This window comes from Chanos chanos, chromosome 5 (assembly GCF_902362185.1).
Source record: "Chanos chanos chromosome 5, fChaCha1.1, whole genome shotgun sequence".
NCBI lineage: Eukaryota > Metazoa > Chordata > Actinopteri > Gonorynchiformes > Chanidae > Chanos > Chanos chanos.
In genome coordinates this window covers 25,440,397-25,467,067 of record NC_044499.1, presented here as the reverse complement: position 1 = coordinate 25,467,067, position 26,671 = coordinate 25,440,397, and the positions used below count along the sequence as shown (strand labels likewise).

The 26,671-nt window shown below is 47.8% G+C and overlaps 10 non-coding genes across 10 annotated transcripts; all 10 read right to left on the bottom strand.

Annotated features, from left to right (window-relative positions):
* Positions 1 to 577: 577 nt before the first annotated feature.
* Positions 578 to 741, bottom strand: LOC115813484 (U1 spliceosomal RNA). The gene has a single exon (XR_004025347.1). It is a non-coding gene; the product is annotated as a U1 spliceosomal RNA (small nuclear RNA).
* A 1,066-nt stretch (positions 742 to 1,807) lies between these two features.
* LOC115813513 (U1 spliceosomal RNA) lies at positions 1,808 to 1,971 on the bottom strand. The gene has a single exon (XR_004025373.1). It is a non-coding gene; the product is annotated as a U1 spliceosomal RNA (small nuclear RNA).
* A 1,066-nt stretch (positions 1,972 to 3,037) lies between these two features.
* On the bottom strand, positions 3,038 to 3,201 carry LOC115813483 (U1 spliceosomal RNA). Its single transcript, XR_004025346.1, has one exon. It is a non-coding gene; the product is annotated as a U1 spliceosomal RNA (small nuclear RNA).
* A 1,028-nt stretch (positions 3,202 to 4,229) lies between these two features.
* LOC115813476 (U1 spliceosomal RNA) lies at positions 4,230 to 4,394 on the bottom strand. The gene has a single exon (XR_004025340.1). It is a non-coding gene; the product is annotated as a U1 spliceosomal RNA (small nuclear RNA).
* A 1,066-nt stretch (positions 4,395 to 5,460) lies between these two features.
* LOC115813482 (U1 spliceosomal RNA) lies at positions 5,461 to 5,624 on the bottom strand. Its single transcript, XR_004025345.1, has one exon. It is a non-coding gene; the product is annotated as a U1 spliceosomal RNA (small nuclear RNA).
* A 930-nt stretch (positions 5,625 to 6,554) lies between these two features.
* LOC115813474 (U1 spliceosomal RNA) lies at positions 6,555 to 6,719 on the bottom strand. Its single transcript, XR_004025339.1, has one exon. It is a non-coding gene; the product is annotated as a U1 spliceosomal RNA (small nuclear RNA).
* A 1,067-nt stretch (positions 6,720 to 7,786) lies between these two features.
* LOC115813500 (U1 spliceosomal RNA) lies at positions 7,787 to 7,950 on the bottom strand. The gene has a single exon (XR_004025362.1). It is a non-coding gene; the product is annotated as a U1 spliceosomal RNA (small nuclear RNA).
* A 930-nt stretch (positions 7,951 to 8,880) lies between these two features.
* LOC115813481 (U1 spliceosomal RNA) lies at positions 8,881 to 9,044 on the bottom strand. Its single transcript, XR_004025344.1, has one exon. It is a non-coding gene; the product is annotated as a U1 spliceosomal RNA (small nuclear RNA).
* A 930-nt stretch (positions 9,045 to 9,974) lies between these two features.
* LOC115813480 (U1 spliceosomal RNA) lies at positions 9,975 to 10,138 on the bottom strand. Its single transcript, XR_004025343.1, has one exon. It is a non-coding gene; the product is annotated as a U1 spliceosomal RNA (small nuclear RNA).
* Positions 10,139 to 11,204: 1,066 nt separating this feature from the next.
* Positions 11,205 to 11,368, bottom strand: LOC115813488 (U1 spliceosomal RNA). The gene has a single exon (XR_004025351.1). It is a non-coding gene; the product is annotated as a U1 spliceosomal RNA (small nuclear RNA).
* Positions 11,369 to 26,671: the final 15,303 nt, after the last annotated feature.

Sequence of the window (26,671 nt, the reverse complement as noted above, 5' to 3'; positions counted from 1 at the left end):
GCTCTGCCGTCTCGGGGCTTTGCTCTCTCAAGAGCGCAGCACAGGAGAGGCAAAAAGCTCTTCCCATCTCGTCCTGCTTGAGATCATGACAGGGATGCGGGAGTGGAATAGAACAGTCCAGACACCTCTTTTCTTTGCAGGATATTGAAAGCCCAGCCAACTCTCTGCTTGAAATCATGACAGGGATGCGGGAGTGGAATGGAACAGTCCAGACACCTCTTTTCTTTGCAGGATATTGAAAGCCCAGCCAGTTCTCTGCACAAAAGCAAAAGGACGGATACAAACTGACAGCTTCCCTGGGGCCGCCCGGTACCATCTCTGCACACCTCCGGTGACCTCCGAGCTCAGCTGAATTAGGCGGCACAAAAGAAGAAACACACCACGTGACAGCAAGAGGACGCAGATGGACAGCGGCTGCGGGCTTAGCTCTCCTCATCTCGCCGCTCGTCCCAGAGCGACAGTTTTGCACGCAAGACGCTCAAACAACAAGCAAACCGCAACACGCGGGAGCGAGCCAAGGCTTGCCTATGGGCCCAGGCGCAGCGCCCCTTACAGGCTGTCTTTGACGCTGAGAGTTCAGGGGAGAGCGCGAACGCAGTCCCCCACTACCACAAATTATGCAGTCGAGATTCCCGCATGTGGGGAATTCGCAGAGGTCAGCATAGCCCATGTGCAATGGCCAAGCCTCACCCTGGGTGAACCACCTTCGTGATCATGGTGTCTCCCCTGCCAGGTAAGTATGAAACTAGCTGGTAAGGTCGCAGGCACCCTTTGCCCACGGCAGACTTCGCAAAGACGGCGACTCCTTCCCCGGCGCCAAGCCTCTGCTCCGGTGGCAATGCCGGCAAAGCGCCAGGGCGCCATGATCAGCGTGCTTGCCAGCTCAAGCCAGGCTTTAGCAAGGCTCTGTAGTCTTGGGGCTTTGACTTCTCCAAATGGTTAGAGAAGAGGAGCAAAGAGGAGAATGCGCCCCTCGCCTCCTGTCCCACAATGCACTGGCAGCGCTCAGGACCCTCATGACTGGGAGGTAAGAACATGCTCTTTGGAAACTTGTCAGGCGCTCGGTACTCCTGCATTTCAGGAACCTGGCTCATGCACCTTGATGATCATGCTCTTTCCCCTGCCAGGGAAGTCTGAGAGTTGCTGGCAAAGTCAGAGGCACGCGTTGCTCATTGGAGGACCGTGGCAGATGGCCAGGACAGTCCCCCTCTGGCCCAAATTACGCGCTGGACAGTCCTGCGTTTGGGGACTCAGCACAGCCCGAGTGCAACGACTGCTGCGCTTGAGATGGCAAGCCAGAATCCAGGCCTAAGGGAAGAAGGCTCTGCCGTCTCGGGGCGTTGCTCTCTCAAGAGCGCAGCACAGGAGAGGCAAAAAGCTCTTCCCATCTCGTCCTGCTTGAAATCATGACAGGGATGCGGGAGTGGAATGGAACAGTCCAGACACCTCTTTTCTTTGCAGGATATTGAAAGCCCAGCCAACTCTCTGCACAAAAGCAAAAGGACGGATACAAACTGACAGCTTCCCTGGGGCCGCCCGGTACCATCTCTGCACACCTCCGGTGGCCTCCGAGCTCAGCTGAATTAGGCGGCACAAAAGAAGAAACACACCACGTGACAGCAAGAGGACGCAGATGGACTGCGGCTGCGGGCTTAGCTCTCCTCATCTCGCCGCTCGTCCCAGAGCGACAGTTTTGCACGCAAGACGCTCAAACAACAAGCAAACCGCAACACGCGGGAGCGAGCCAAGGCTTGCCTATGGGCCCAGGCGCAGCGCCCCTTACAGGCTGTCTTTGACGCTGAGAGTTCAGGGGAGAGCGCGAACGCAGTCCCCCACTACCACAAATTATGCAGTCGAGATTCCCGCATGTGGGGAATTCGCAGAGGTCAGCATAGCCCAAGTGCAATGGCCAAGCCTCACCCTGGGTGAACCACCTTCGTGATCATGGTGTCTCCCCTGCCAGGTAAGTATGAAACTAGCTGGTAAGGTCGCAGGCACCCTTTGCCCACGGCAGACTTCGCAAAGACGGCGACTCCTTCCCCGGCGCCAAGCCTCTGCTCCGGTGGCAATGCCGGCAAAGCGCCAGAGCGCCATGATCAGCGTGCTTGCCAGCTCAAGCCAGGCTTTAGCAAGGCTCTGTAGTCTTGGGGCTTTGACTTCTCCAAATGGTTAGAGAAGAGGAGCAAAGAGGAGAATGCGCCCCTCGCCTCCTGTCCCACAATGCACTGGCAGCGCTCAGGACCCTCATGACTGGGAGGTAAGAACATGCTCTTTGGAAACTTGTCAGGCGCTCGGTACTCCTGCATTTCAGGAACCTGGCTCATGCACCTTGATGATCATGCTCTTTCCCCTGCCAGGGAAGTCTGAGAGTTGCTGGCAAAGTCAGAGGCACGCGTTGCTCATTGGAGGACCGTGGCAGATGGCCAGGACAGTCCCCCTCTGGCCCAAATTACGCGCTGGACAGTCCTGCGTTTGGGGACTCAGCACAGCCCGAGTGCAACGACTGCTGCGCTTGAGATGGCAAGCCAGAATCCAGGCCTAAGGGAAGAAGGCTCTGCCGTCTCGGGGCGTTGCTCTCTCAAGAGCGCAGCACAGGAGAGGCAAAAAGCCCTTCCCATCTCGTCCTGCTTGAAATCATGACAGGGATGCGGGAGTGGAATGGAACAGTCCAGACACCTCTTTTCTTTGCAGGATATTGAAAGCCCAGCCAACTCTCTGCACAAAAGCAAAAGGACGGATACAAACTGACAGCTTCCCTGGGGCCGCCCGGTACCATCTCTGCACACCTCCGGTGGCCTCCGAGCTCAGCTGAATTAGGCGGCACAAAAGAAGAAACACACCACGTGACAGCAAGAGGACGCAGATGGACAGCGGCTGCGGGCTTAGCTCTCCTCATCTCGCCGCTCGTCCCAGAGCGACAGTTTTGCACGCAAGACGCTCAAACAACAAGCAAACCGCAACACGCGGGAGCGAGCCAAGGCTTGCCTATGGGCCCAGGCGCAGCGCCCCTTACAGGCTGTCTTTGACGCTGAGAGTTCAGGGGAGAGCGCGAACGCAGTCCCCCACTACCACAAATTATGCAGTCGAGATTCCCGCATGTGGGGAATTCGCAGAGGTCAGCATAGCCCATGTGCAATGGCCAAGCCTCACCCTGGGTGAACCACCTTCGTGATCATGGTGTCTCCCCTGCCAGGTAAGTATGAAACTAGCTGGTAAGGTCGCAGGCACCCTTTGCCCACGGCAGACTTCGCAAAGACGGCGACTCCTTCCCCGGCGCCAAGCCTCTGCTCCGGTGGCAATGCCGGCAAAGCGCCAGGGCGCCATGATCAGCGTGCTTGCCAGCTCAAGCCAGGCTTTAGCAAGGCTCTGTAGTCTTGGGGCTTTGACTTCTCCAAATGGTTAGAGAAGAGGAGCAAAGAGGAGAATGCGCCCCTCGCCTCCTGTCCCACAATGCACTGGCAGCGCTCAGGACCCTCATGACTGGGAGGTAAGAACATGCTCTTTGGAAACTTGTCAGGCGCTCGGTACTCCTGCATTTCAGGAACCTGGCTCATGCACCTTGATGATCATGCTCTTTCCCCTGCCAGGGAAGTCTGAGAGTTGCTGGCAAAGTCAGAGGCACGCGTTGCTCATTGGAGGACCGTGGCAGATGGCCAGGGCAGTCCCCCTCTGGCCCAAATTACGCGCTGGACAGTCCTGCGTTTGGGGACTCAGCAGCCAGAATCCAGGCCTAAGGGAAGAAGGCTCTGCCGTCTCGGGGCGTTGCTCTCTCAAGAGCGCAGCACAGGAGAGGCAAAAAGCTCTTCCCATCTCGTCCTGCTTGAAATCATGACAGGGATGCGGGAGTGGAATGGAACAGTCCAGACACCTCTTTTCTTTGCAGGATATTGAAAGCCCAGCCAACTCTCTGCACAAAAGCAAAAGGACGGATACAAACTGACAGCTTCCCTGGGGCCGCCCGGTACCATCTCTGCACACCTCCGGTGGCCTCCGAGCTCAGCTGAATTAGGCGGCACAAAAGAAGAAACACACCACGTGACAGCAAGAGGACGCAGATGGACTGCGGCTGCGGGCTTAGCTCTCCTCATCTCGCCGCTCGTCCCAGAGCGACAGTTTTGCACGCAAGACGCTCAAACAACAAGCAAACCGCAACACGCGGGAGCGAGCCAAGGCTTGCCTATGGGCCCAGGCGCAGCGCCCCTTACAGGCTGTCTTTGACGCTGAGAGTTCAGGGGAGAGCGCGAACGCAGTCCCCCACTACCACAAATTATGCAGTCGAGATTCCCGCATGTGGGGAATTCGCAGAGGTCAGCATAGCCCAATGTGCAATGGCCAAGCCTCACCCTGGGTGAACCACCTTCGTGATCATGGTGTCTCCCCTGCCAGGTAAGTATGAAACTAGCTGGTAAGGTCGCAGGCACCCTTTGCCCACGGCAGACTTCGCAAAGACGGCGACTCCTTCCCCGGCGCCAAGCCTCTGCTCCGGTGGCAATGCCGGCAAAGCGCCAGAGCGCCATGATCAGCGTGCTTGCCAGCTCAAGCCAGGCTTTAGCAAGGCTCTGTAGTCTTGGGGCTTTGACTTCTCCAAATGGTTAGAGAAGAGGAGCAAAGAGGAGAATGCGCCCCTCGCCTCCTGTCCCACAATGCACTGGCAGCGCTCAGGACCCTCATGACTGGGAGGTAAGAACATGCTCTTTGGAAACTTGTCAGGCGCTCGGTACTCCTGCATTTCAGGAACCTGGCTCATGCACCTTGATGATCATGCTCTTTCCCCTGCCAGGGAAGTCTGAGAGTTGCTGGCAAAGTCAGAGGCACGCGTTGCTCATTGGAGGACCGTGGCAGATGGCCAGGACAGTCCCCCTCTGGCCCAAATTACGCGCTGGACAGTCCTGCGTTTGGGGACTCAGCACAGCCCGAGTGCAACGACTGCTGCGCTTGAGATGGCAAGCCAGAATCCAGGCCTAAGGGAAGAAGGCTCTGCCGTCTCGGGGCGTTGCTCTCTCAAGAGCGCAGCACAGGAGAGGCAAAAAGCTCTTCCCATCTCGTCCTGCTTGAAATCATGACAGGGATGCGGGAGTGGAATGGAACAGTCCAGACACCTCTTTTCTTTGCAGGATATTGAAAGCCCAGCCAACTCTCTGCACAAAAGCAAAAGGACGGATACAAACTGACAGCTTCCCTGGGGCCGCCCGGTACCATCTCTGCACACCTCCGGTGGCCTCCGAGCTCAGCTGAATTAGGCGGCACAAAAGAAGAAACACACCACGTGACAGCAAGAGGACGCAGATGGACTGCGGCTGCGGGCTTAGCTCTCCTCATCTCGCCGCTCGTCCCAGAGCGACAGTTTTGCACGCAAGACGCTCAAACAACAAGCAAACCGCAACACGCGGGAGCGAGCCAAGGCTTGCCTATGGGCCCAGGCGCAGCGCCCCTTACAGGCTGTCTTTGACGCTGAGAGTTCAGGGGAGAGCGCGAACGCAGTCCCCCACTACCACAAATTATGCAGTCGAGATTCCCGCATGTGGGGAATTCGCAGAGGTCAGCATAGCCCATGTGCAATGGCCAAGCCTCACCCTGGGTGAACCACCTTCGTGATCATGGTGTCTCCCCTGCCAGGTAAGTATGAAACTAGCTGGTAAGGTCGCAGGCACCCTTTGCCCACGGCAGACTTCGCAAAGACGGCGACTCCTTCCCCGGCGCCAAGCCTCTGCTCCGGTGGCAATGCCGGCAAAGCGCCAGGGCGCCATGATCAGCGTGCTTGCCAGCTCAAGCCAGGCTTTAGCAAGGCTCTGTAGTCTTGGGGCTTTGACTTCTCCAAATGGTTAGAGAAGAGGAGCAAAGAGGAGAATGCGCCCCTCGCCTCCTGTCCCACAATGCACTGGCAGCGCAGTCCTGCGTTTGGGGACTCAGCACAGCCCGAGTGCAACGACTGCTGCGCTTGAGATGGCAAGCCAGAATCCAGGCCTAAGGGAAGAAGGCTCTGCCGTCTCGGGGCTTTGCTCTCTCAAGAGCGCAGCACAGGAGAGGCAAAAAGCTCTTCCCATCTCGTCCTGCTTGAGATCATGACAGGGATGCGGGAGTGGAATAGAACAGTCCAGACACCTCTTTTCTTTGCAGGATATTGAAAGCCCAGCCAACTCTCTGCTTGAAATCATGACAGGGATGCGGGAGTGGAATGGAACAGTCCAGACACCTCTTTTCTTTGCAGGATATTGAAAGCCCAGCCAACTCTCTGCACAAAAGCAAAAGGACGGATACAAACTGACAGCTTCCCTGGGGCCGCCCGGTACCATCTCTGCACACCTCCGGTGGCCTCCGAGCTCAGCTGAATTAGGCGGCACAAAAGAAGAAACACACCACGTGACAGCAAGAGGACGCAGATGGACTGCGGCTGCGGGCTTAGCTCTCCTCATCTCGCCGCTCGTCCCAGAGCGACAGTTTTGCACGCAAGACGCTCAAACAACAAGCAAACCGCAACACGCGGGAGCGAGCCAAGGCTTGCCTATGGGCCCAGGCGCAGCGCCCCTTACAGGCTGTCTTTGACGCTGAGAGTTCAGGGGAGAGCGCGAACGCAGTCCCCCACTACCACAAATTATGCAGTCGAGATTCCCGCATGTGGGGAATTCGCAGAGGTCAGCATAGCCCAATGTGCAATGGCCAAGCCTCACCCTGGGTGAACCACCTTCGTGATCATGGTGTCTCCCCTGCCAGGTAAGTATGAAACTAGCTGGTAAGGTCGCAGGCACCCTTTGCCCACGGCAGACTTCGCAAAGACGGCGACTCCTTCCCCGGCGCCAAGCCTCTGCTCCGGTGGCAATGCCGGCAAAGCGCCAGGGCGCCATGATCAGCGTGCTTGCCAGCTCAAGCCAGGCTTTAGCAAGGCTCTGTAGTCTTGGGGCTTTGACTTCTCCAAATGGTTAGAGAAGAGGAGCAAAGAGGAGAATGCGCCCCTCGCCTCCTGTCCCACAATGCACTGGCAGCGCTCAGGACCCTCATGACTGGGAGGTAAGAACATGCTCTTTGGAAACTTGTCAGGCGCTCGGTACTCCTGCATTTCAGGAACCTGGCTCATGCACCTTGATGATCATGCTCTTTCCCCTGCCAGGGAAGTCTGAGAGTTGCTGGCAAAGTCAGAGGCACGCGTTGCTCATTGGAGGACCGTGGCAGATGGCCAGGACAGTCCCCCTCTGGCCCAAATTACGCGCTGGACAGTCCTGCGTTTGGGGACTCAGCACAGCCCGAGTGCAACGACTGCTGCGCTTGAGATGGCAAGCCAGAATCCAGGCCTAAGGGAAGAAGGCTCTGCCGTCTCGGGGCGTTGCTCTCTCAAGAGCGCAGCACAGGAGAGGCAAAAAGCTCTTCCCATCTCGTCCTGCTTGAAATCATGACAGGGATGCGGGAGTGGAATGGAACAGTCCAGACACCTCTTTTCTTTGCAGGATATTGAAAGCCCAGCCAACTCTCTGCACAAAAGCAAAAGGACGGATACAAACTGACAGCTTCCCTGGGGCCGCCCGGTACCATCTCTGCACACCTCCGGTGGCCTCCGAGCTCAGCTGAATTAGGCGGCACAAAAGAAGAAACACACCACGTGACAGCAAGAGGACGCAGATGGACATGCGGCTGCGGGCTTAGCTCTCCTCATCTCGCCGCTCGTCCCAGAGCGACAGTTTTGCACGCAAGACGCTCAAACAACAAGCAAACCGCAACACGCGGGAGCGAGCCAAGGCTTGCCTATGGGCCCAGGCGCAGCGCCCCTTACAGGCTGTCTTTGACGCTGAGAGTTCAGGGGAGAGCGCGAACGCAGTCCCCCACTACCACAAATTATGCAGTCGAGATTCCCGCATGTGGGGAATTCGCAGAGGTCAGCATAGCCCAAGTGCAATGGCCAAGCCTCACCCTGGGTGAACCACCTTCGTGATCATGGTGTCTCCCCTGCCAGGTAAGTATGAAACTAGCTGGTAAGGTCGCAGGCACCCTTTGCCCACGGCAGACTTCGCAAAGACGGCGACTCCTTCCCCGGCGCCAAGCCTCTGCTCCGGTGGCAATGCCGGCAAAGCGCCAGGGCGCCATGATCAGCGTGCTTGCCAGCTCAAGCCAGGCTTTAGCAAGGCTCTGTAGTCTTGGGGCTTTGACTTCTCCAAATGGTTAGAGAAGAGGAGCAAAGAGGAGAATGCGCCCCTCGCCTCCTGTCCCACAATGCACTGGCAGCGCAGTCCTGCGTTTGGGGACTCAGCACAGCCCGAGTGCAACGACTGCTGCGCTTGAGATGGCAAGCCAGAATCCAGGCCTAAGGGAAGAAGGCTCTGCCGTCTCGGGGCTTTGCTCTCTCAAGAGCGCAGCACAGGAGAGGCAAAAAGCTCTTCCCATCTCGTCCTGCTTGAGATCATGACAGGGATGCGGGAGTGGAATAGAACAGTCCAGACACCTCTTTTCTTTGCAGGATATTGAAAGCCCAGCCAACTCTCTGCTTGAAATCATGACAGGGATGCGGGAGTGGAATGGAACAGTCCAGACACCTCTTTTCTTTGCAGGATATTGAAAGCCCAGCCAACTCTCTGCACAAAAGCAAAAGGACGGATACAAACTGACAGCTTCCCTGGGGCCGCCCGGTACCATCTCTGCACACCTCCGGTGGCCTCCGAGCTCAGCTGAATTAGGCGGCACAAAAGAAGAAACACACCACGTGACAGCAAGAGGACGCAGATGGACTGCGGCTGCGGGCTTAGCTCTCCTCATCTCGCCGCTCGTCCCAGAGCGACAGTTTTGCACGCAAGACGCTCAAACAACAAGCAAACCGCAACACGCGGGAGCGAGCCAAGGCTTGCCTATGGGCCCAGGCGCAGCGCCCCTTACAGGCTGTCTTTGACGCTGAGAGTTCAGGGGAGAGCGCGAACGCAGTCCCCCACTACCACAAATTATGCAGTCGAGATTCCCGCATGTGGGGAATTCGCAGAGGTCAGCATAGCCCATGTGCAATGGCCAAGCCTCACCCTGGGTGAACCACCTTCGTGATCATGGTGTCTCCCCTGCCAGGTAAGTATGAAACTAGCTGGTAAGGTCGCAGGCACCCTTTGCCCACGGCAGACTTCGCAAAGACGGCGACTCCTTCCCCGGCGCCAAGCCTCTGCTCCGGTGGCAATGCCGGCAAAGCGCCAGGGCGCCATGATCAGCGTGCTTGCCAGCTCAAGCCAGGCTTTAGCAAGGCTCTGTAGTCTTGGGGCTTTGACTTCTCCAAATGGTTAGAGAAGAGGAGCAAAGAGGAGAATGCGCCCCTCGCCTCCTGTCCCACAATGCACTGGCAGCGCAGTCCTGCGTTTGGGGACTCAGCACAGCCCGAGTGCAACGACTGCTGCGCTTGAGATGGCAAGCCAGAATCCAGGCCTAAGGGAAGAAGGCTCTGCCGTCTCGGGGCTTTGCTCTCTCAAGAGCGCAGCACAGGAGAGGCAAAAAGCTCTTCCCATCTCGTCCTGCTTGAGATCATGACAGGGATGCGGGAGTGGAATAGAACAGTCCAGACACCTCTTTTCTTTGCAGGATATTGAAAGCCCAGCCAACTCTCTGCTTGAAATCATGACAGGGATGCGGGAGTGGAATGGAACAGTCCAGACACCTCTTTTCTTTGCAGGATATTGAAAGCCCAGCCAACTCTCTGCACAAAAGCAAAAGGACGGATACAAACTGACAGCTTCCCTGGGGCCGCCCGGTACCATCTCTGCACACCTCCGGTGGCCTCCGAGCTCAGCTGAATTAGGCGGCACAAAAGAAGAAACACACCACGTGACAGCAAGAGGACGCAGATGGACTGCGGCTGCGGGCTTAGCTCTCCTCATCTCGCCGCTCGTCCCAGAGCGACAGTTTTGCACGCAAGACGCTCAAACAACAAGCAAACCGCAACACGCGGGAGCGAGCCAAGGCTTGCCTATGGGCCCAGGCGCAGCGCCCCTTACAGGCTGTCTTTGACGCTGAGAGTTCAGGGGAGAGCGCGAACGCAGTCCCCCACTACCACAAATTATGCAGTCGAGATTCCCGCATGTGGGGAATTCGCAGAGGTCAGCATAGCCCATGTGCAATGGCCAAGCCTCACCCTGGGTGAACCACCTTCGTGATCATGGTGTCTCCCCTGCCAGGTAAGTATGAAACTAGCTGGTAAGGTCGCAGGCACCCTTTGCCCACGGCAGACTTCGCAAAGACGGCGACTCCTTCCCCGGCGCCAAGCCTCTGCTCCGGTGGCAATGCCGGCAAAGCGCCAGAGCGCCATGATCAGCGTGCTTGCCAGCTCAAGCCAGGCTTTAGCAAGGCTCTGTAGTCTTGGGGCTTTGACTTCTCCAAATGGTTAGAGAAGAGGAGCAAAGAGGAGAATGCGCCCCTCGCCTCCTGTCCCACAATGCACTGGCAGCGCTCAGGACCCTCATGACTGGGAGGTAAGAACATGCTCTTTGGAAACTTGTCAGGCGCTCGGTACTCCTGCATTTCAGGAACCTGGCTCATGCACCTTGATGATCATGCTCTTTCCCCTGCCAGGGAAGTCTGAGAGTTGCTGGCAAAGTCAGAGGCACGCGTTGCTCATTGGAGGACCGTGGCAGATGGCCAGGGCAGTCCCCCTCTGGCCCAAATTACGCGCTGGACAGTCCTGCGTTTGGGGACTCAGCACAGCCCGAGTGCAACGACTGCTGCGCTTGAGATGGCAAGCCAGAATCCAGGCCTAAGGGAAGAAGGCTCTGCCGTCTCGGGGCTTTGCTCTCTCAAGAGCGCAGCACAGGAGAGGCAAAAAGCTCTTCCCATCTCGTCCTGCTTGAAATCATGACAGGGATGCGGGAGTGGAATAGAACAGTCCAGACACCTCTTTTCTTTGCAGGATATTGAAAGCCCAGCCAACTCTCTGCACAAAAGCAAAAGGACGGATACAAACTGACAGCTTCCCTGGGGCCGCCCGGTACCATCTCTGCACACCTCCGGTGGCCTCCGAGCTCAGCTGAATTAGGCGGCACAAAAGAAGAAACACACCACGTGACAGCAAGAGGACGCAGATGGACAGCGGCTGCGGGCTTAGCTCTCCTCATCTCGCCGCTCGTCCCAGAGCGACAGTTTTGCACGCAAGACGCTCAAACAACAAGCAAACCGCAACACGCGGGAGCGAGCCAAGGCTTGCCTATGGGCCCAGGCGCAGCGCCCCTTACAGGCTGTCTTTGACGCTGAGAGTTCAGGGGAGAGCGCGAACGCAGTCCCCCACTACCACAAATTATGCAGTCGAGATTCCCGCATGTGGGGAATTCGCAGAGGTCAGCATAGCCCAAGTGCAATGGCCAAGCCTCACCCTGGGTGAACCACCTTCGTGATCATGGTGTCTCCCCTGCCAGGTAAGTATGAAACTAGCTGGTAAGGTCGCAGGCACCCTTTGCCCACGGCAGACTTCGCAAAGACGGCGACTCCTTCCCCGGCGCCAAGCCTCTGCTCCGGTGGCAATGCCGGCAAAGCGCCAGGGCGCCATGATCAGCGTGCTTGCCAGCTCAAGCCAGGCTTTAGCAAGGCTCTGTAGTCTTGGGGCTTTGACTTCTCCAAATGGTTAGAGAAGAGGAGCAAAGAGGAGAATGCGCCCCTCGCCTCCTGTCCCACAATGCACTGGCAGCGCTCAGGACCCTCATGACTGGGAGGTAAGAACATGCTCTTTGGAAACTTGTCAGGCGCTCGGTACTCCTGCATTTCAGGAACCTGGCTCATGCACCTTGATGATCATGCTCTTTCCCCTGCCAGGGAAGTCTGAGAGTTGCTGGCAAAGTCAGAGGCACGCGTTGCTCATTGGAGGACCGTGGCAGATGGCCAGGACAGTCCCCCTCTGGCCCAAATTACGCGCTGGACAGTCCTGCGTTTGGGGACTCAGCACAGCCCGAGTGCAATGACTGCTGCGCTTGAGATGGCAAGCCAGAATCCAGGCCTAAGGGAAGAAGGCTCTGCCGTCTCGGGGCGTTGCTCTCTCAAGAGCGCAGCACAGGAGAGGCAAAAAGCTCCGCTTCTGCTTCGTCTCAGACCCCCACAACGCGCCGGGAACTCAAGGCCGCCACGCGAAGGCAAGGCAGTCAGAATCCCTTTGGAAAATCACTCACTTCGTGTCAAGCTATCGAAAGCAAGTGTAACCAAGCTGCAAAAGAGTCAACGGCACATTCCAGGGGTGAAACTTCTTCCCATCTCGTCCTGCTTGAAATCATGACAGGGATGCAGGAGTGGAATGGAACAGTCCAGACACCTCTTTTCTTTGCAGGATATTGAAAGCCCAGCCAACTCTCTGCACAAAAGCAAAAGGACGGATACAAACTGACAGCTTCCCTGTGGCCACCTGGCACCATCTCTGGCCTACTTCAGCTGAGCCTCCACATTTGGGGAATTTGCAGAGGTCAGCATAGCCCAAGTGTATCAGATCTATCATAACTGTCCAAACTGCTTTAACAAGGTTAATATTGTCGTTTTTTTTACTTGAAAGACTGAAAGGAACAAGAAGCCAGATTATTGATTTTGTAGGTCATAGCAAGCTGTATTTTTCACATTCTTGTGCCAAAACCATCCAGATATCTCACCTCATAATTTCAGCTTGTAGTAGAGAACATCAAATGCTTAGAGGAAAACTTCATAAATAGATTTAAACAGCTCATGCAAAAAGCCAAGGAGATTATTTTCTGCTCTGGACTCCTCTCAGATGGTATGCTGAAATAGGCAAAAGTTTTGTGCTTAAAGTTGTTAGGGTCCTAATTAGGGTCACAGGGGGGTGCTGGAACCTATCCCAGCATTCACTGGGCAAAAGGTGTGGATATACCCTGGACAGGCTGCCAGTCCATCACAGGGTAAAACAGACAACTAAGTGGTATTTATTTTTTTTGGCTTTCACATGCCTACTCACGGTCAACTTACTACAAGCTTGTCAGTCAGTTTGAACCCTCTTTAATTCAAAGACTTTAATTTAATTTAAAAACAAAGTTTAATTTAAAAACATGGAGAACATGTTTGAGTATTTGCCACAAATTGGTTGAGCAACTGGATGCATGTGCAGTTGTACAGCTTTTATTTAACACAGGGTAGGTCAGGAAATAGGGGCAGGAACAAGGTCGTATATATAAAAAAAAAACACTCTTGCTTTTGGCACTCAGGCACATCACGGTAAGGCCTATCAAGATGTCACAAAAGGAACCAAGGCAAAGCAGAGATACGTACACAGACAAAAAACCAGGCTTGATTAACCCTGTGACTGAATGATTAATTGACTGAACCAAAGTGCAAAGTGGCCACCAGAGGGAGGTAGTGAGAACCTGAGTTACAACATTTTCATTTAAGATGATACTGAGGTCATCCCACAGGTGTACCAAAAGGTGTCAAAACCTGCCCTACACACATGCAGGCTCACTTCCTGGAATACAGTGAGTCGTGTGTGATTCACTTAAAACTGAACAACTGATTTAGAATTATTATTCCTTCGAATTATTGTTCACCTATTGTATTACTTGAGTGTTTTCCTGTACTTGTAAATAAACACACAAGATTATAACATCTTAAATTCAAACCATCCCTCTAAATATTTTTTATGCATTTTCAGATATACCGTCTTGCCTTTGTGGCTGACTGAGAACAACTGTAAAGCTCATAGGGCTGTACCTGACACAGAATTTTCTCAGTCAAATCGGATTTGGCTGTTCAATAAGAAGATTCGACTCGTTCCTTTTTTTTTCAGACTATCTGGCAATCATAAAATCCATTGCCATGTGTTTCAGTGATGATTTCGACCACATTAACACAGTCAAATGCAGCACAGTCAAGCGAACATATTTTGAGCATTTAAAAATCAATAAAAGACACTTGCATATGATTTGAATTGTGGCCTATGTGAATTGCTAACATATAATGTGGGCAACCATATGGATTTGTCAGAATAATGAGGCAGGCAGCACACATGTATTTCTGTTTAAATCAAGCTCTTCAGTTTCACTTTAAACATTAAAAAGCAATGTGTAAATGAATAAGCACATGAAACAGTTTAAAATAAATTCACGGCATTGCCAGCTATGAAACTTATCTGTTTCAAGTGGTATGCTATGTTCTATGTTGTTGAATCATAAGCGAATTCTTGCATACAGAGTTTGCACTTAACTTTGTTAGGGTTGTCCTTCAACGGTTCGAAATGCCACCATACCTTAGACTTCTTCTGAGACACGGTTAAAGCTAGCCTAGTTTACCCACCACTCCACCTCAGGTTTCAGCTTCTCTCATCAGTTAACCACCAGGCAATGTTGTTGTGTGGATTTTTTTCTTTTTTTTTTTTTTTTTAGCAAGCGCGCCAACTGGCTATGCTAGAGCAGAAAAATATATTTATGATTCCCCTTATTTATAATTCCTCACTGAAATGTTACCCCTGTGAATTTTTGTAAGCTTCTATCTGTTTTATCCTGTTATTGTAATACACACTGACTCACACACACACACACACAAAAACATCTGCTCGACTTGAAGAATCTCAGTCGACTGACGGGTCTCCGACAGATGATTCGACTCGTTGACTTTCAGGTTGCAGTCCTAAAAGCTTATTTATTTTTTCAGTTATCTATTTTTGCAAACTCTGATTGCTGTATTCCTTCCTTTGTGTAAATACATTATTGTTCTGCGAACAGCTGGCTGATATGCACTTGGTTGAGCAAAATTTACATTTTTTTCAGTCTCTGTGACAATACTTCATTCGCTCTGTAGAGGGAGACACATGCACAGAAAATTCAACTGCGGAACAGAACCAATGTCCCTGTTGAAGTGACATGAGGTGCGTCCAAACTGGCAAACAAAGGCAGAAGTTTGCAAACATTTTCAAGCAGTTTTTCGTTTGCTTAGAGTTCACTGCAAATGTGTGCAAACACACACAAATGGTCTGAGGTAGTTCTTGGCTAACAAACATGCTGTAGGCTACTATGGGAGATGTGTGCCCAGATGGGAGTTATTCCAGAAAATATGCGTAAGTGTTCGACTTTATTTAATCTTCTTACAATAATTCAAGTGGTTAACTTGTCTAACCGTCAGTTACGTTGATACTTTTTTGAAAGCCTCTTTTTTTGTACGCTATCATCATCAATCCTTAGCATTAGCAAATTGATCCCTAGTGGAAATTCCAGTTCAAATCCAGTAGACAATCCCAGTAGATATCCTGTTGAAATCCAGTAGATATTCAGTAGAACACCAGTAGAAAACCATTTAAAAACCAATAGAAATTTCGACTGGAATGTATTGGTCTGGTTCCAGTTGAAAAAAAAAACTGATAGAAGCTGCTGGTCTTAAATGGTCTGTATTGGTTGAACTGGTCTCAAATGGTCTGTATTGGTTGAACTGGTCTCAGATGCTCTGTATTGGTTGAACTGATCTCAAATGGTCTGTATTGGTTTTAGCTGGAGACAACTGGGTTATTGAGTTCACAATGATGTGTGAAATGTTACAGTTGACATTTAAATGGATTAAACTAATTTCAATTAGTGGAACCTGGAATTATAGTGAAAGCATCACTGCATTTAATTTATATTGTAACAGTTTACAGGACCGTGACACACACAGGAACTGATTCGGTAGCGTTATCATCTGTCTTTAACTGTAGTTATAACTATCAATATAACTCTACTAACATACAAGCATATGTAAAAGCTAATGTAAGTTAAAGATATGTTAACACTAGAAGCGCCGCGCCGGTTTGACCTACTTATACCTAGAAGCGCCGAGTGCCGGTCATTTGACCGCTGTGACTACCTACTAGGAGCGCTGTGCTGGTTTTACCTACTTATAGCGCGGCTAGGCGGTCAAAAGACCGCCGAGTCATTAGACAAGGACACTGTTACTGACACATAATGATCGCTAGATGGCGCTTCTTGCACGAAGCAAATAGTTTGCTTACAAGATCAACTCGTGTTCAGCCAATGTATCATTCATTTCAGTGTTAACAGTCGGTTATTATTTCATTAAAACGTTTGTTGTCCAGCCCTTCCATCATTCAACATGATGTTTTGATTATTTATTTGTGGCAACCGTGGGTGAAATTCTCAGCCTGGGCCAAATGAGACTGAGTCTTACATTGAGGCAGATGCAGTGTAAGTTTATTGTATAGTTCAAAAGGCATACAAGAAACTGAGTCAGGTCCCGGGGAGTGACTGACGCCTTCTCACAAAGCACCGGTTTTTATACACGTTTTCTCAAAAAAGATACACATTACTTTGTCTCTTTGTATGTGGGGCGCCTCTGCCAGCCCATTTTCACGGACCCCTCTCATCACTGGTTTATGTTACTTTATTATTGTTTAGTTCCTTTACGTTTACCATACGTCCTCACCAATATTTACTGCCCTGCTAAGTGGTGGAGTAACATATATCACAAACCTGGAATATTTCACCTTCTTCATATATTATGACTGACCACAACACTCTGGCAGAGGCGCTGTTCTTTCCCCATATATTATGACTGACCACAACACTCTGGCAGAGGCGCCGACCTTATCTCACATGCTGTCCCCTAAATGGCCACACAGGTCTCTTCTTTCTGAACAAAGAGAACTTGATGTTTCTTACAATACAAAGGATTGTATAGTTATAGCTGTTAATATAAACGATTACATTGATTCACCCCTATAATAATGAATACATTATTGTTACATTGTTTATCATGGTTACTACAGTGGTTATCTTAAAGGAGAGTAATATTTCTCCAACACAACCGTGTTTTCAAAGGCATAAATTCTGGAAGAAGTCTTGATCAAATTCAACTGAGAAAACCATCTGAACAAGACTAGTTCAGGCAACTTTTTCATAGTATTTGTTTTTTTAACATTTAATCTTCTACCTTGGAGAATTAGTTTATTATACGGGATGTCACACACGTTGCGAGTTAGACTGCGGTAGCCCGACTTTATCAACATTCAGTTGTCGACTGACAATGATCACGTCGTTGCCCCTAGTGATTAATTTATTGTAAGGGCACGGTCCAGGTAGTGCAAAAATCAGAGATTAACTACTAAATTAACTACTGTAGGGAGCGATTACAGATTTGAACATTCTAATTGTTGGGCGACATGTCGGGTGACGGAGTAAGCTATAAACTGGACTCTATGCTTACTCAATAGAACAACCTAGATTTACAATGCGTGTAAATCAAAGCTTGTGGAAGTTTAGAGTGTGAGACTGCTTTGGGTGGCGCTGGAGGAATAGACTAAAGCGTTTCAGTTCCGAACTCGTCTGTCTCCATGAAATTATCGCTTATATCACATAATAAGCCCAGCCAAGCATACCAAGCTTTGCACTTGCATTTTAACAAATTAATTATCTACCACAACCAACAGATTATTCTATGCCATGATAGAAGCAAACACTACGACTTTCCAAGGCATTCAGTGGGCTATGAGAAGCCTAACACCTAGCCTGCCAAGTAACCTACAAGTAACACCTCCCAATAAAGTGCCATAGTCTATTGTTAGTCTCCTGCACTACAATGATTTGGCCAAAACTAGTTCATACCACGAGTAGCCTACCACCGTCTATCATGAGTCTCAGCTAAATCTAATTCCACACATGTAATAGAAAACGTAGGCACCGCTTGGAAATGAATAAATATGCATGGATGTTGTTTTTACAAAATATGTATGTCGCAATGGATTTTCGTAAACAAAGCTGTGTCAGGTGTGTAAGCTTTTAGAGTAAATAACGTAGCATAAGATGGCCGAATTTTTACCATTTATTGAAACTAAATTACAGCACGAAAAAAAGCCCTTCTTTTTGGTAAATCGACAGCTGTGTAGTTTATTTACAGTAAATACTTAAGAAAGAATGAAATATACATTACACACGATAGATACACGAGATAGTGTGTACAGTGAAATGTACTAAGTAAATAAATAGATAAAGTACTTTTTGAGCTATTTAGTATCCTGTGTGTCGGGATGCTGTAACCACTTTTACACAGCCTGTCCAAGTAGGGAATGTTGTACCTCGCTTTTTTGTGTTCCCAATTCAAGTGGAGAGATATTTGACCAACAGCCTAGAACAATAGCCTAGGTATGATCCCAACCCCCTCCTAACGACCGCGTCATGAATCACTTGGTCAAGCAACTCAGAAGTTCCCTTCAACGTAGACCAAAAGATTGTTTGCCAGTGCCAACAAGGTGAAGAAATTTTCGGCCTACTGCCGGCCTACTGTCATCTTTCCCTAGATAGAGAATTGCGTTCAACATGTATTTTGTTTCAACATCAGCGGCCACCCAGAATTTAATAGCAAATTTGTTTAATGGCCATGTTCTGTGTGAAACAACACAGTAACAACTTGATAGAGAACAGTTGTTCATCTACAGTTATGTTCTCACTAGGTGTGTAAGAAGCAATACTTTATCGAAAATCTAATTTATCTGTCACAAGGTGGGCAGCCCTTGCATTCTTGTCATCAAAGCGCAGATAGCGCATGATATCGTGGAATCTCTGTCGAGACATCTGTCTCTGAAAATGGGATTTCCCACGTTAGCAGACCAGTAGTTGTCCGGGTTCATGCTAATACCTCCCAAATAAAGGAGACCCGCAGTTTGAACTTATCAGCATCATTTCAATCAGTTTCTGCTTCAGAGCATTTCTGAATCTTTCACCACATTTCTGTGTCAGTCAAACACACTAAACTGCTCAATGGACTTGTAATATTGTCCTTGGCATAACATGTGGGCCCTGGGGTTTCTCTCATGATATTGCACTCTCGCGCTCTACCCCGAGGGTTGCCAGCAGTTTGTTCAACCCATACTGTGTCGTCTCTTGCGTAGGGTGTTATTATATTGAATGAATTAGCATTTGCAAAATTCCTGCTCACTATCTAAGTCATATAATAATTAGTTACGCCCCTGTGCGTGAAACAAAAATGCGTTTATTATACGTTTATCCGCTTTACAAAACATTTGCATTTTAATACTCTAAATTATTTTTGCAGCTCTAAAATAATGTAATGTCAGAACATGAAAATGAAGCTTACCATAGTCTACACACGAACTATCAGTCATATGATGACTAATTACGCACGGTTCAAGTAGGCTAGTGCAAAAATCAGTGACAATTGATACGCCTATGTAGGCCTACATGAAACAAAAATGTTCTTCATAGTTATTAAATTGTCGTAATTTTTGCACATTACGTAATATTAATTTATGACTCTTATAACTCTCGATATATATATATATATATATAAAAAGACAGAAAACTAGTACAAGCGAACCCTTGCGCCATCTGCTGTGAGAAAAGAGAATCGCAGCCTTGAAAGGCAGGAAACAAAATGGCCAAACGCAAGGCTGACAGCAGTTTCACAGAATTAGAAGCAAAATAGCTTTAAATTGGCTTGTACCGGGGTGATTTTGAAAATTTAAGGATGCTGGGTGATAAAACGCACAAATCTAGGAAAAGTCATGAAAGGACGGTCCTGAAATTTGACCGAGTGCAAAGATTTTTTTTTTTTTGGGGGGGGGGGGGGGGGTCACTGCAGTCAGATGACGCTTCTAGGTATAAGTAGGTCAAACCAGCACGGCCCTTCTAGTAAGACGTCCCAGCGGTCAAATGACCGGTACTCGGCGCTTCTAGTGTTAAACACTTAATGAGTAGCTTGCTTACCAGTAGCAAAACCTGGCCTTGTACTTGGTAGTTTTGTCGAAATCGAAATATTTTATACGAGAAATGGGAACAACAGCCCAATAATTATCTTCCAAGTACCTTACCAGAGAAAACTTTTTTTACTGTGAACTAAGGCTAACTGTAGGCTGTAACTGTAGAGCTGCGTTTTAACCGAAGTAAAATTCGCGGGTTTTGATTGCTTGCCTTCGTGCGACGTTACAGCAAGGATTTTTGATTACACCAATCAGATTACTCAAGAAAGGCTAGAAGCCACGCCCCTTCCCAGGTATCTCTTCAGGCGAGATGGAGGACAAGCTGACTGTGTAATCAAAATGCTTGCTCTGATGTAATATAACTGTTTCAGTAAGTATTGATCATGTCCAAATAAACAGTGTGTGCACTTCTTTGGTCAGTTTATAGCCAGCAAAATATAATTAATAAAAATTGACCAATAAGAGGGCAGAAAACTTTCTTTAAGCAATATACAACTTTAAAAATTAGTGTTTTTAAATGGAATATGAATTCATGTTCAATTTAAAAACACTTATTTTTAAAAGAAACACTAACAGTTAAAATGTTTTACAAATGACTTGACATTTTCAAAAAACAATGTATTCTCTTTAGTGCACTTTGTACGTTGTTAATTGAAGGGATCACTCACTTAGACGACTTGTTACTTCTGAGTCATACAAAATGAAATGTTGAAATGTTCAAAATGAACAAATCATTCACAAACAACTCATCACTACTGTATGGCCTATCGCAGTCACAGGCTAGATGCAAGTAAATCACGTGTCACACCCTGCTGGGTCCAGCGTGTTCGTTGTCAACTGTTTGTTTTGTTTTGTGACTAGTAACCCAAGGAAAGAAGCTGCTTTGGTGCTTGGTGCAAATCGCAAAAGATAAAATATGTAGTAAAATGTACTATCAGATATTGCTCACTGAATGTCATTATAGGACAGAAGAATAGAGCAATTAGCAAATAGTTGTGCTCCAGAACTTGTGAATTTACTTGCTATCTTGCTATTGGCATTCTAGCTAACGTCACAGGCACACTCAGACAGCCTGGGACAGTGGCATCTTGTGGTTAGTCATACAGGCTATGACTTCATTAGCGATAAATCAGGCTAGCTACTTTTGTTCCTAAGGACAAAATTAATTTCTAACAGCTAAATTTAGGTGTTTTTTATCGAGGTTAATCTTCATTGTTGTCAGCAAAATAGCTTGCACCATCCTCTTAAGGATAAGGATAACACTTTTAATTACTGAGTTTTCTATGTCTGTGGAGAGTCAGTTTAATTGACATTCAATTAAAGAAGTACATAGATTTTTAAAAATCAATCAGTTAATTTTTGTTCTGAGAAGCTATATTTTGTGTGTCTTTTCAAATGAAAAGTTTAACAATATGAATTATGAAGAACAGGCTAATTCATAAGGTTGAAAGTGAATTGACTCCATTCCATCCTGGCTAATGCTTATATATCATTAATTCTTTAGTGTTTACTTATGTGAGTTGTTAGTGCTTTTTGAATGCTGTGGGTATTAAATTGCAACTGGTAATCTAATTATCATTTTCAAGGGATGAATGAGAATGAAGCATCAGAGTGTTGCCAGGCTTCCGCACGTACAGAGGAAGCTAGACCGGTACTCAAGTGTACGATTTTGGATGGCAAATACTTGAGAATAGTGACTCAGATTCCAAGTGGAAAGATAGAGGCTGAGTGTTAGCTGTGCACAAACAAAAAGGTCATTATATGTGGGTCTGTTGCAGTGACATCAAATTTTAAAATCCACTTGAAAGAAGAAATCCATAAATATGTACATTTGTTCGACACCTCTTCGCCACACTACAAAGACTGCCAAATGGCAGCAAATTCATGGTGAGAGATATCAACCAACATCGGTTTGGACATCGTGGGGAGTGTATGAAGAGGTGGAAAAATGTCAGGGACAAGTACATCCGCCTCCGTAAAAGAGTTGCTACGGGGAGCGAGGACACAGGCGGGAAAAGTGCCCACATTTTATTTGTTTCTTTCCTGGTTGGCACAACATGTAAAGTACCGGGACACAGACTCAAATTAGTTGCGAACAAGGTAAAAATTGCATGTTGTTTGTATCATTAACCTCATGAACCTTAGTGTTTAGGCTAGCAAGTGAGCTAGCAATACCCTCAAGTTGTAACCACGGCAGTAATGATTTGTGCAAAGATAATGCTTCTATGAAACAGAAATGTAATATGTAATGGACTATAGCTGTGTCTGGTTTGCGCAAAATGCAAACGCAAGTTCAGATATTCTGTCAATGTAGCCATATGCTGCACTGCATGAAAAGAGGTGTATCCGGACTGGAATACTCCTGTATTTTCCCGGATACTCCACAGATAATCGGCTGTATCCAGCAGTTTGCAGCTCTGTTACTCGGCATGGAATACTCCTGAATATGCACCGGGTTTGGGGGTCTGCCTAGAGCCCTTAGTTACCATGGTGAATAATCTCTTGGGGGGCTTGCAAGGGAACATTTGCACTTCACACCTTGGGCCACCAGGTATCCTGCAATTGGTCAAAAGTCTTACTTTGGATTGGTAGAGCAATGTCTTGCCCCTCCTCTAAAACCCTTCCCCGTTGGTCCATTGTGGGTCCCCAGACATGATTTCATATGGTTTATATTATTAATATTATTATTGTTATTATTATTATTATTATTGGTGGTGTTGTTTTATGTTCATAGGTAGATTGTATTGATAGTCTGGCAAACAAAAATGATTTACACAAATTTTATTATGAATAAAGAAAATACAGTATAATATAAATTATAAGGCATATAAATTGACAATTATATATATCTCAATGTACAACATATAACAGAATAGAATACATTAGAACAGAATATACTGTAATATCATAGTATATAATATAAATGCTTTTTGGGAGCATAAATGAAAATGTTGAGCATTCCCAAGAACAACCCAACTTCCGTGGTCTCCATTGTGAATCTATCCGCACCAGCTTGTGCATGGTGATTCACAACATATTTTTGGTCTTTGTCCAGTCTATTCTGTAGCACCCCACACAGTGCAGACAACTCTGTGCTAGGCAGGAGGACCCATGCTGGCCTTCCATCCAAGATGGCGTCCTCCTCTTCAGAAATTATATCTACTGATGCAGTCCTCCATATAGCAGCCTCCTCCTCAGTTTAAAGAACACTAGCTCTGGCCTTGTGCTGCTGCAAAACACAGTGAAAACAGAAATTAGATCATTGAAAACAGCAAATGGAGAAAATGTCTAAGAACTACTGGGGAAATGATGTTTTGACTTACTCTTCTCCTCCTTTGCCTCGTTTGAGTGGCAATCCTGCCCCCCTCTTTGTTCTCTAGATTCCCTTCTTGGTTCATCCTGTAACTCTTTCAAATAGTCTCAATAGGTCTTGCAGGATGCTAGAGAGAGAAAAAAAGTGGAGAAGAAAGGACGATTGATTAAAAGTTAATTTAGAATTCCAGGTACTGTTATGAAACAATCGCAACGATATAGTCTACCAACAAAACACGTTGTCTTACCTTGTCTGTGTGCGTGTTGTTTTTAGCATTATGCATTCTCCGCACAGCTTCCTGTAGAAGCAAAATTAGTACAGGAGTTAAATTCAACCACATTAAGGGATAAAGCAGATAAAGAAATGTGAACGTATCAGAATGCACGGCAGTCAAAGACAAAAGCCAGAAGGCTACAGAAATAAACGTACCGAAACAGAGTTATTTCCCGCTCGTCTTCTTTTTTTGGGCAGACTCCTCTTGCGCCTCTTTGATGGGACTCCATCCTGTCCAACCGCCGAATAACATTCTCCATGAACATTTACTGCTGTTCAGACATCTTCTTAAAAATGCATTTAACGGGGACACCAGTTGTTTGTTTTCGTTCTGACTCAGCGTTGGAAAAATTGGATATTCCCAGCACACAAGTAGCCTCTCCACACTGCTGTCCGTTCGAAAACTCAAGTGTTCTTTTGCAGGCCATCTTCAAAATGCACACTATCGACAGAATACAGAGTACAACTTCTGTAATCCTTCAGTGACTTGCTTCTCCTACGTACAGGTAACCCCTTCCCCAAAGCAAATTTCGCGCTGCAGTTGCACACAATGCTGTTGGTTACTGTCACTCTACACCATGCACGCACAGAAAACTGGTTGGACAGGACTCAACCTTAGATTCTAAGTGGATGGTTTGAAAATGGGGCATGTCCTCGTACTGAGGAGAAACATTCCAAACAAACAAGTGAGGAACAACAACAACAAAAACTCCTGTGCCCTGAAAACTTTTAAAAAAAACCTCCTGTATCCCTTGTCCCGCATCCCTCATACTGAGATAATGTCCTGCATTTTCACTGATCCTTTGGTTTTTAACTGTCAGAAATAAAAAATATATGGATCCATTCTTTTACCCGCCCAGCACATGAGCTGCTTATGCCATTGCGGCATAGTTTCTACTTTATTTAATAGCGCTATGTCAAAAGCAGTAAAAATGCAACATAGCCGAGTTTTTTTAAAAGCCTTGCTTTCACCCAATGGCTGAGAGGAGAGCATTGAGAGCGGTCATCAAGAGGCTGTGGCGGCCGTCAATCAAACTGTGCAGCTGTGAGGCCAACGAATTTCTTTGCTACGTCACAAAAACAAAACTTAGTAAAACTGTCAGCTGACATCATGGTCAAAAAGAACGGAAAAAGTTCTTTTATCCCTTATGACCATACTACTCATCCGATAGAGATTTTGGCTTGATATAAAGATTTGCATTGAAATTGTTTTATTTTATGTAATATTTTATTTTGAGCCTTATTTATTCTTATAGTTGGATTTGGTCAGGGGTTTAACTTGAAAGACTTGAGCTGTATGATGCCTGCTGCTTTGTTTAAGTACAGTTGCCTTTGATGGGCCTGTAATGGTCAATGCATGTTGGATGTCTATCGATACAAGTGTATACAAGTGTTTCTTATTCAGTTAGACTGACATTATATTTAAGTTTTACGTTATCTCTCAGCGTTGGTAATATGTCCCACATTGTCCCACACAAACTCACTACTTGTCCCCCATTTGGTATGTTTGCATCTGGTCACCCTATACCTTTGACCCCAAGTAAAGGACAGTTGCATAACCATCAAATATGCAATTAATGAACCTCTCATTTAGACTTTTTTTAAAATTATGTTTCCAGTGTGCTTGTATGCTCCATTTGAAGAGTCCATTGCAATTTAGCTGCATGACAGAGCAATGACATTAAAGGCTACATGGGCCTACCACTACTGTATTATACACCATGCAAGTTTGTGTGGTTGTCAAAATATAGCCTAAATATTACATATAGGCTAACTGATTGAAATTTACAGTGAGGAAGGGGGGCAGGCTCCTATACCCAGTCCTACCTAGACCACTGACTGTTATTAGCATTTGAAAGGCCAAGCCATCAGCTAACAACTGTGGTCATGCGGATGCCCGAAAACCTCCGTCTAACAGCTGTATTCGGACATTTGCGGGAGTTTTCAGGTCTGCATAACAAAGTTCTGCGGGCATCCGAATACCTCCGGCAAACAGCAGGTTAAGCGGAAGTTTACTTTGTCCGGATATTTCCGAATACACCGCTTTTCACGCAGTGTCGTGTTCTCGTTTCTTAGCTCTGCTTACCCGTGTGTAGATATTGAATTCATATATTAACGTTGTGTAAAAGTACAAAGGCTAACTTGCCAAATATTTGCAATTTCTTTCATAACAACAGGATGGAAATGAATCGAACTCGGGTATGTCCACCACTCCAACAGGTGAAGAAACACCCACAGACACAATTTCTGAGGAACACAGACCACCGCCAGACATCCCATCTCCACATCCACCTTCACGCTCAGCAGATTCCACAGCATTGACATATAGAAGCGAGGACTCCCGTGACCAAACCCCTCAGCCATCTCCTCTGTCCCCCCAGTCATCTCCTCTGTTCCCCAGCCCAAGGAAGGCACAGAAGAGGAAGAGGAAGGACCATGATGACTGGTTTCAGAGGCAGGTTGCCCACTTTGAAGAAAATAGGGCGGACTTGTAACAGAGACTATTGCAGGGGGCGATGAGTTCTCATGGTTTCCACAGACTGTTGCAGACATGCTACGGAGGCTGCCTGAGGAGCACAGGGCACATGCGATGTTTGACATCCACAAATTACTATTTGAGAGGCAGCAGCAGTTGAATTGAATGCCTTCACAATTTTATATTTTTTTAAGTTCCTGTGCAAACATTTGAAACACTTCAGGTGTGGGTGCTGAACTGTGTGTGATTTTCAGTGCTTAACAACTTTGCACCTTTGTATGTTTTTTTTTGTTGTTGTTTCTTGTCCATATAACAACACTTTGCACCTTTTGTGTGGGTTTTTATGTTAATGTAAAACACTTTGCACCTTGTATTGTATTTGTGTTGTGCACTTTACAGCAAATAAAAACCAGCAACTTGATTTTATAACAGGTCTTTATTTGAATGGTGCAATGTCATGTACAGGTCACTCAATTTTATATTCTTACAATTGACTGGTCAAGCTGGCCACGACACACTATGTTGTTCTGCCATGGTACACTCCCGTGGGATGATTGAAAGAATGCCATCAGGTCGTTCCATACTCCAATAGCAGCCTTGGTAGAATGGCACCTTGACAGATAGCGAGGATCCAGAGGTTCTAATAGATTTGAGTCCCCTGCCACCACTCTTTGCCACTCGCCTGGCTGAGGCAAGCCTGTAGCGTCTGAATCAGCAAAATTAGCAGGGATGTATCTGCTCACCGGTGCATTGGACTTGTCTGTGTATGCCAGGAAATTGTGTAGCACAATACAAGCCTTGACAATGTCCACCGCTTTCTCAGGCAGGAATTTCAGTGGCCGACCTAGGATTCTCCACCGTGCCGCCAAAATGCTGAATGTGTTTTCAATTACCCTCCTGGCTCTTCAGTGTTGATGGTTATAGATCTGTCTCTCCAAGGTCATATTAACCCCTATTTAGCAAAATATGAAACATGCAGAGT